The sequence below is a fragment of the Oncorhynchus keta genome, chromosome 25, assembly GCF_023373465.1.
Source record: "Oncorhynchus keta strain PuntledgeMale-10-30-2019 chromosome 25, Oket_V2, whole genome shotgun sequence".
NCBI classification, from domain to species: Eukaryota; Metazoa; Chordata; class Actinopteri; order Salmoniformes; family Salmonidae; genus Oncorhynchus; species Oncorhynchus keta.
Genome location: NC_068445.1, coordinates 38,360,624 through 38,369,131, shown reverse-complemented (window position 1 = coordinate 38,369,131; position 8,508 = coordinate 38,360,624). Strand labels below are relative to the sequence as shown.

General features: G+C 51.4%; 1 pseudogene; it reads right to left on the bottom strand.

The window, feature by feature from the left end:
• Positions 1-912: 912 nt before the first annotated feature.
• LOC127906042 (E3 ubiquitin-protein ligase TRIM35-like) lies at positions 913-8,246 on the bottom strand (annotated as a pseudogene).
• Positions 8,247-8,508: the final 262 nt, after the last annotated feature.

Here is an 8,508-nt window from a genome sequence, read left to right as displayed (position 1 = left end):
GTTCCGTTTGTTGTTTTGTATTTGTTAGTTATTTCATGTGTTGCTTTTCTCATTAAAGACATGAGTAACCACCACACTGCATTTCGGTCTGACTCTCTTTCTACAAACGAAGAACAACGTTACAACAATGTGATTTACTGGATTTTTTGTCTCATTTTGTGTGTCAGAGTTGAAGTGTATCTATGATGAAAATTACAGGCCTCTCTCATATTTTTAAGTGGGAGAACTTGCACAATTGATGGCTGACTAAATACTTTCTAACCCAATGTATCCCCCTTTTCCTTTCTGCTGTACAACTGACTAGGTACCCCCCTTTCCGCCCAGGGCGGCAGGGTAGCCTAGTGGTTAGAGCGTTGGACTAGTCATCGGAAGGTTGCGAGTTCAAACCCCCGAGCTGTCGTTCTGCCCCTGAACAGGCAATTAACCCACTGTTCCCAGGCCGTCATTGAAAATAAGAATATGTTCTTAACTGACTTGCCTGGTTAAATAAAGGTTTTAAAAATAAAAAATGTTGTACAACTGACTAGGTATCCCCCTTTCCTTTCTGTTGTACAACTGACTAGGTATCCCCCTTTCCTTTCTGTTGTACAACTGACTAGGTATCCCCCTTTCCATTCTGTTGTACAACTGACTAGGTATCCCCCTTTCCTTTCTGTTGTACAACTGACTAGGTATCCCCCTTTCCTTTCTGTTGTACAACTGACTAGGTATTCCCCTTTCTGTTGTATAACTGACTAGGTATCCCCCTTTCTGTTGTACAACTGACTAGGTATCCCCCTTTCCTATCGCTCCCTCTCTCTCTCTCTCTCTCTCTCTCTCTCTCTCTCTCTCTCTCTCTCTCTCTCTCTCTCTCTCTCTCTCTCTCTCTCTCTCTCTCTCTCACACACACACACACACACACACACACACACACACACACACACACACACACACACCTTGCTGAGATGACATCACTGTCAAAGTATAGATGTGTGTCATGTCTTTGGCGTCGTAGAAGGACACCTCTCCCCTGTCGCAGTCCAGCTGTTCTCTGATCCTCTGGGGTCTCCTCTTCAGAGTGATGGTCCGACCTCCTACCCAATATGGACCTTTAACAAGCTGTATATCAAACAATCCATAGTCTGGGGAAGTTATATACACCTATAAACCTGTAAGTGTGGTCCCCCACCTCCACCTATATACACCTATAAACCTGTAAGTGTGGTCCCCCACCTCCACCTATATACACCTATAAACCTGTAAGTGTGGTCCCCCACCTCCACCTATATACACCTATAAACCTGTAAGTGTGGTCCCCCACCTCCACCTATATACACCTATAAACCTGTAAGTGTGGTCCCCCACCTCCACCTATATACACCTATAAACCTGTAAGTGTGGTCCCCCACCTCCACCTATATACACCTATAAACCTGTAAGTGTGGTCCCCCACCTCCACCTATATACACCTATAAACCTGTAAGTGTGGTCCCCCACCACCTCCCAGCTGTGCCTTCCTGAGCTGAACCCCTCAGAGCACAGAACTGCGGCATGATTTGTGTTCCTCTCTGGGTTGTCAGGGAGCTGCTGCATTGGGCCTGTCCTGCTCACACTGGTCAGATCATCAGACAGAGACAGGGATGTGCAGTGTTGGGGTCCAGAATCACAGGAGTGTATTTGACAATCCCCTGCATCTTCTCCCAGACTCTGAACTGCAGGTTGCCCAGGTGTTTGGCCACATCTATCAGTGCTCCTGAGACCAGCTGTGGATCCGGCAGTGTGTCCTGGGCTCTGGAGAATGTCTGTGTGTTTGTAGCTCTTGAGAAATGGCACCTCTTGTTTCTGGAGTTCTTGTTTCACAGCAGTGATGTTTTCTGTGAGTGAAGAGATCTGGTCCTGAATGTGTTTCATCTCTCTGGCAATCATCTTCCCCTTCTCCTCCTCTTCCTTCCTCAGTGCTGCCAGTCTGGCCTCCTCTTCCTCCCTCAGGAACTGGTGAAGCTTCTCAACTCCCCTCTGATCTGTCTCTCTGTGGACACCAGCTGCTTCTTGGAGTATTGAAACATTTGGTTGTATGTCTCCTTTATGTATTTTCATTTAACCTGTTTGCTCTGCAGTGAGTCTAATTCTGAGGTTAGTTTTTCCTTCAGGTCTTTCACCGCCTGTTCTAAGGGAATGACAGTGTGGCCGTGATGTGCAGCAAACTCACAGACGTGACACACAGCTCTCTGCTCCACCTCTCAGAACCATTTAGGTTCATCTGTGTGTTTAGTACAAACCACTGCTCTGTCTTCATCTGGAATACTGTCTTTCTCCCCTGGAATACTGTCTTTCTCCCCTGGAATACTGCCTTTTTCCCCTGGAATACTGTCTTTCTCCCCTAGAATACAGTCTTTCTCCCTGGAATACTGTCTTTCTCCCTGGAATACTGCCTTTCTCCCCTGGAATACTCTTTCTCCCCTGAAATACTGTCTTTCTCCCCTGGAATACTGCCTTTTTCCCCTGGAATACTGTCTTTCTCCCCTGGAATACAGTCTTTCTCCCCTGGAATACTGTCTTTCTCCCCTGGAATACTGTCTTTCTCCCCTGGAATACTGTCTTTCTCCCTGGAATACTGTCTTTCTCCCTGGAATACTGTCTTTCTCTCCTGGAATACAGTCTTTCTCCCCTGGAATACAGTCTTTCTCCCCTGGAATACTGTCTTTTTCCCCTGGAATACTGTCTTTCTCCCCTGGAATACTGTCTTTCTCCCCTGCTCTCTGTCTCCCAGCATATTTATCAGACAGTTCCTTCAACTGAAAGTTAACTTTTAGATGATCCTTGGAACATTTCCTCCTAGAAACTGGACAATTCTTGTTTTTGGCTTGATCCCAGAATTTGTCCAGGCAGCTGGAACAGAAGCTGTGGTGGCAGCCCAGAGAAACAGGCTCTCTGAAAGTCTCTGAACAAATATGGCAGCACAGGTATCCAGGTAACTATCTGTCATATTCTTTCAGTATCCTAGTATACTTTGATTTTCAAAACAAACAAAAAATGTGTAATGCAAGCGTCACTAGAACAACCACCACTTTATTATGACTAACATGAAGTAAAATATCAACTCAAATTAAATAAGAAATGTGATTATTCCAGTTGATAGGGAGACGTCTCTGTAATGTCCACACCCTGTAATGGCGACTCGGCTCTTATAAGCAATGTTAAACATTTACTTTCAGTTCCACTTATTGCTATGTCAGGTCAACAAAATATACAATCCAGCACCTGCTTGTTTCCTGTAGATGGTGCTGTTACATTTTGGAATTTGTTAAAAGGTTTTATTCATTGACTTTGAGTGTCCCACCCCTGGTTGTCTGTGTTGTCTAAACCTCCATCCTCTGAATACTCATGGAGGTAAACCATACCACTATCCTAATAAGACATCACACAGCATTGTATTGCCACAGAATTTATTTTCAGAGGTTATTTACAACAGAAGGAAAAGCAGCCATGTTTTACATGTCATCATTCAAGTGTTTGAGGTCAACAATCCAAGGGCAAACCATAAAATGTTCAACAATCCATAAAAAACCTGACATTATAGTGAATTAAGTCCCCCGAAGACAAATTCAAAATCAACAAATTATTAAGAACAAAACAAAAACATTTTTTTGGGCTTGTTTGACCAAAATATGAGATTCCCACACATTGTTTGCTTGCAAAGCTTCAGTTTAATTGAATCATTCCAGTTTCTCCGGCCAGTTTGACCAGCCTCTTGCTGGCTTCACGCAGTTTCTTGGCCACGCCAGTGTCCCTGGCGAGTGGCCTCAGCGTGGCTGGCCAGCAGTGAGTGAAGTATCCCGCATTGTGCTTGGTGGCCTCGTCCGACACGGTGGTCTGAGACGCCCGTCTCACATGGCATCAACATATGAAACAGGATGGCGTAGTAGTAGAGAGAGAGATAATGGGGAGGGAGGGAGGGAGGGAGGGAGGGAGGAGAGAGAGAGAGAGATAATGGGGAGGGAGGGAGATAATGGGGAGGGAGGGAGGAGAGAGAGAGAGATAATGGGGATGGAAGGGAGGGAGATAATGGGGAGGGAGGGAGGGAGGGAGGGAGGGAGGGAGGGAGGGAGGGAGGGAGGGAGGGAGGGAGGGAGGGAGGGAGGGAGGGAGGGAGGAGAGAGAGAGATAATGGGGGGAGGGAGGGAGGGGAGAGAGAGAGATAATGGGGAGGGAGGGAGGGAGGGAGGGGAGGGAGTGAGAAAGGGAAGAGAGAGGGAGGGAGAGAGTGGGAGGGAGGGAGGGAGGGAGAGGGTGGGTGGGTGGAAGGAGAGAGAGGGTGGGTGGGTGGAAGGAGAGAGAGGGTCGGTGGGAGGAGAGAGAGGGTGAGAGGGAGGAGAGAGAGGGTCGGTGGGAGAAGAGAGAGGGTCGGCGGTTGGAAGGAGAGAGAGAGTGGGTGGGAGGAGAGTGAGGGTGGGAGGGAGGGGAAAGAGATGAATGATTAATGTTTTTTCTTAATGACTTAGTAAAACGAACAATTACATTTCATTTGACAACAGAGAGTTGTGCCAACATTTTCTTTAATTTATACCAAAGAGGATCTATTCTATTGACAAAATAGCCAAGAGACCGCTCTAACAGTGGAAATTCATGTCCTCAATGAGCGAAGGCAAGTGAGGTCAGGTGGGACCATTCGAGCCAATGAGATGGTAGACTACACTGAACAAAAATATAAACGCACCAGGTAAAGTGTTGGTCCCATGTTTCATGAAGTAAAAGATAGCAGATATTTTCCATACGCAAAATAAAAAATATATACATTTCTCTCAAATTTTGTGCACAAATTTGTATACATCCCCGTTAGTGAGCATTTCTACTTTGCCAATATAATCCATCCCTCTGACAGAGGTGGCATATCAAGAAGCGGATTAAACAGCATGATCATTACACAGGTGCACCTTGTGCTGGGGACAATAAAAGGCTACTCTAAAATGTGCAGTTTTGTCACACAACACAATGCCACAGATTTTTTTATATATATTTTTTACCTTTTTCTAGGCAAGTCAGTTAAGAACAAATTCTTATTTTCAATGACGGTCTAGGAACAGTGGGTTAACTGCCTTGTTCAGGGGCAGAACGACAGATTTTTACCTTGTCAGCTCAGGGATTCGATCTTGCAACCTTCCGGTTACTAATGTCTCAAGTTGAGGGAGTGTGCAATTGGCACACTGACTGCAGGAATGTCCACCAGAGCTATTGCCAGAGAATTGAATGTTAATTGTTCTACCATAAGCCGCCTCCAATCTCGTTTTAGAGAATTTAGCAATACGTCCAACCGGCCTCACAACCACAGACCACGTGTAATCACGCCAGCCCAGCACCTCCACACTCGGCTTCTACACCTGCGGGATCGTCTGAGACCAGCCACCAGGACAACTGATGAAACTGAACAGAATTGATATCTGTAATAAAGCCTTTTTTGTGGGGAAATAACTCATTTGGAGGGCCTGGGCCTGGCTCCCCAGTGGGTGGGCCTATTCCGAGAGGGGCATGCTGGGAGGAGAGAAAGGGGCTTGCTGGGCATGCCTGGGAGGAGAGAGAGGGGCATGCTGGGAGGAGAGAAAGGGGCTTGCTGGGCATGCCTGGGAGGAGAGAGAGGGGCATGCTTGAAGGAGAGAAAGTGGCTTGCTGGGCATGCCTGGGAGGAGAGAGAGGGGCTTGATGGGCATGCCTGGGAGGAGAGAGAGGGGCATGCTGGGAGGAGAGAAAGGGGCTTGCTGGGCATGCCTGGGAGGAGAGAGAGGGGCATGCTGGAAGGAGAGAAAGTGGCTTGCTGGGCATGCCTGGGAGGAGAGAGAGGGGCTTGCTGGGCATGCCTGGGAGGAGAGAGAGGGGCATGCTGGGCATGCCTGGGAGGGGAGAAAGGGGCTTGCTGGGCATGCCTGGGAGGAGAGAAAGGGGCTTGCTGGGCATGCCTGGGAGGAGAGAAAGGGGCTTGCTGGGCATGCCTGGGAGGAGAGAGAGGGGCTTGCTGGGCATGCCTGGGAGGAGAGAGAGGGGCTTGCTGGGCATGCCTGGGAGGAGAGAGAGGGGCTTGCTGGGCATGCCTGGGAGGAGAGAGAGGGGCATGCTGGGCATGCCTGGGAGGAGAGAGAGGGGCTTGCTGGGCATGCCTGGGAGGAGAGAGAGGGGCTTGCTGGGCATGCCTGGGAGGAGAGAGAGGGGCATGCTGGGAGGAGAGAAAGGGGCTTGCTGGGCATGCCTGGGAGGAGAGAGAGGGGCATGCTGGGAGGAGAGAAAGGGGCTTGCTGGGCATGCCTGGGAGGAGAGAGAGGGGCATGCTGGAAGGAGAGAAAGTGGCTTGCTGGGCATGCCTGGGAGGAGAGAGAGGGGCTTGCTGGGCATGCCTGGGAGGAGAGAGAGGGGCATGCTGGGAGGAGAGAAAGGGGCTTGCTGGGCATGCCTGGGAGGAGAGAGAGGGGCATGCTGGAAGGAGAGAAAGTGGCTTGCTGGGCATGCCTGGGAGGAGAGAGAGGGGCTTGCTGGGCATGCCTGGGAGGAGAGAGAGGGGCATGCTGGGAGGAGAGAGAGGGGCATGCTGGGCATGCCTGGGAGGAGAGAGAGGGGCATGCTGGAAGGAGAGAAAGTGGCTTGCTGGGCATGCCTGGGAGGAGAGAGAGGGGCTTGCTGGGCATGCCTGGGAGGAGAGAGAGGGGCATGCTGGAGGGAGAGAAAGTGGCATGCTGGGCATGCCTGGGAGGAGAGAGAGGGGCTTGCTGGGCATGCCTGGGAGGAGAGAGAGGGGCATGCTGGAAGGAGAGAAAGTGGCTTGCTGGGCATGCCTGGGAGGAGAGAGAGGGGCTTGCTGGGCATGCCTGGGAGGAGAGAGAGGGGCATGCTGGAGGGAGAGAAAGTGGCATGCTGGGCATGCCTGGGAGGAGAGAGAGGGGCTTGCTGGGCATGCCTGGGAGGAGAGAGAGGGGCTTGCTGGGCATGCCTGGGAGGAGAGAGAGGGGCATGCTGGGAGGAGAGAAAGGGGCTTGCTGGGCATGCCTGGGAGGAGAGAGAGGGGCATGCTGGGAGGAGAGAAAGGGGCTTGCTGGGCATGCCTGGGAGGAGAAAGAGGGGCATGCTGGAAGGAGAGAAAGTGGCTTGCTGGGCATGCCTGGGAGGAGAGAGAGGGGCTTGCTGGGCATGCCTGGGAGGAGAGAGAGGGGCATGCTGGGAGGAGAGAAAGGGGCTTGCTGGGCATGCCTGGGAGGGAGAGAGGGGCATGCTGGAAGGAGAGAAAGTGGCTTGCTGGGCATGCCTGGGAGGAGAGAGAGGGGCTTGCTGGGCATGCCTGGGAGGAGAGAGAGGGGCATGCTGGGAGGAGAGAGAGGGGCATGCTGGGCATGCCTGGGAGGAGAGAGAGGGGCATGCTGGAAGGAGAGAAAGTGGCTTGCTGGGCATGCCTGGGAGGAGAGAGAGGGGCTTGCTGGGCATGCCTGGGAGGAGAGAGAGGGGCATGCTGGAGGGAGAGAAAGTGGCATGCTGGGCATGCCTGGGAGGAGAGAGAGGGGCTTGCTGGGCATGCCTGGGAGGAGAGAGAGGGGCTTGCTGGGCATGCCTGGGAGGAGAGAAAGGGGCTTGCTGGGCATGCCTGGGAGGAGAGAAAGGGGCTTGCTGGGCATGCCTGGGAGGAGAGAGAGGGGCATGCTGGGAGGAGAGAAAGGGGCTTGCTGGGCATGCCTGGGAGGAGAGAGAGGGGCATGCTGGAAGGAGAGAAAGTGGCATGCTGGGCATGCATGGGAGGAGAGAGAGGGGCTTGCTGGGCATGCCTGGGAGGAGAGAAAGGGGCTTGCTGGGCATGCCTGGGAGGAGAGAAAGGGGCTTGCTGGGCATGCCTGGGAGGAGAGAAAGGGGCTTGCTGGGCATGCCTGGGAGGAGAGAAAGGGGCTTGCTGGGCATGCCTGGGAGGAGACAGAGGGAATGCTGGGCATGCCTGGGAGGAGAGAAAGAAGGCTTGCTGGGAGGAGAGAGAGGGGCATGCCTGGGAGGAGAGAGAGGGGCATGCTGGGAGGAGAGAGAGGGGCATGCTGGGCATGCCTGGGAGGAGAGAGAGGGGCTTGCTGGGCATGCCTGGGAGGAGAGTGAGGGGCATGCTGGGAGGAGAGTGCACATGAAGAAAAAACAAGTTAATATCCCATTGAGGATAGATGGTTCTGTGACAGAGTATTAGAGGAACACGATGCCTGCAGAACACTGAGCACAGTGAGTCTGTACTTCCTCATGAACACACTCAAACACATCGCCAGAAAACCTACAAACAAGGCCTGAAGGTTTCAAGTTTTTATTGTCACGTGCACAAGTACAGTGAAATGCCTTCAAGCGCTTTCCCAACAATGCAGTCATTCATATCAGTAGGACTATAAGCAAATCAATCAAAAAGTCAAGTAGAACAAAAACACACAAGAAATAAGAACACAAGAAAGTGCCAGGGTCAGTTCCAGGGTCAGTAGCTATATACAGGGACAGTTCCAGGGTCAGTAGCTACATACAGGGACAGTTCCA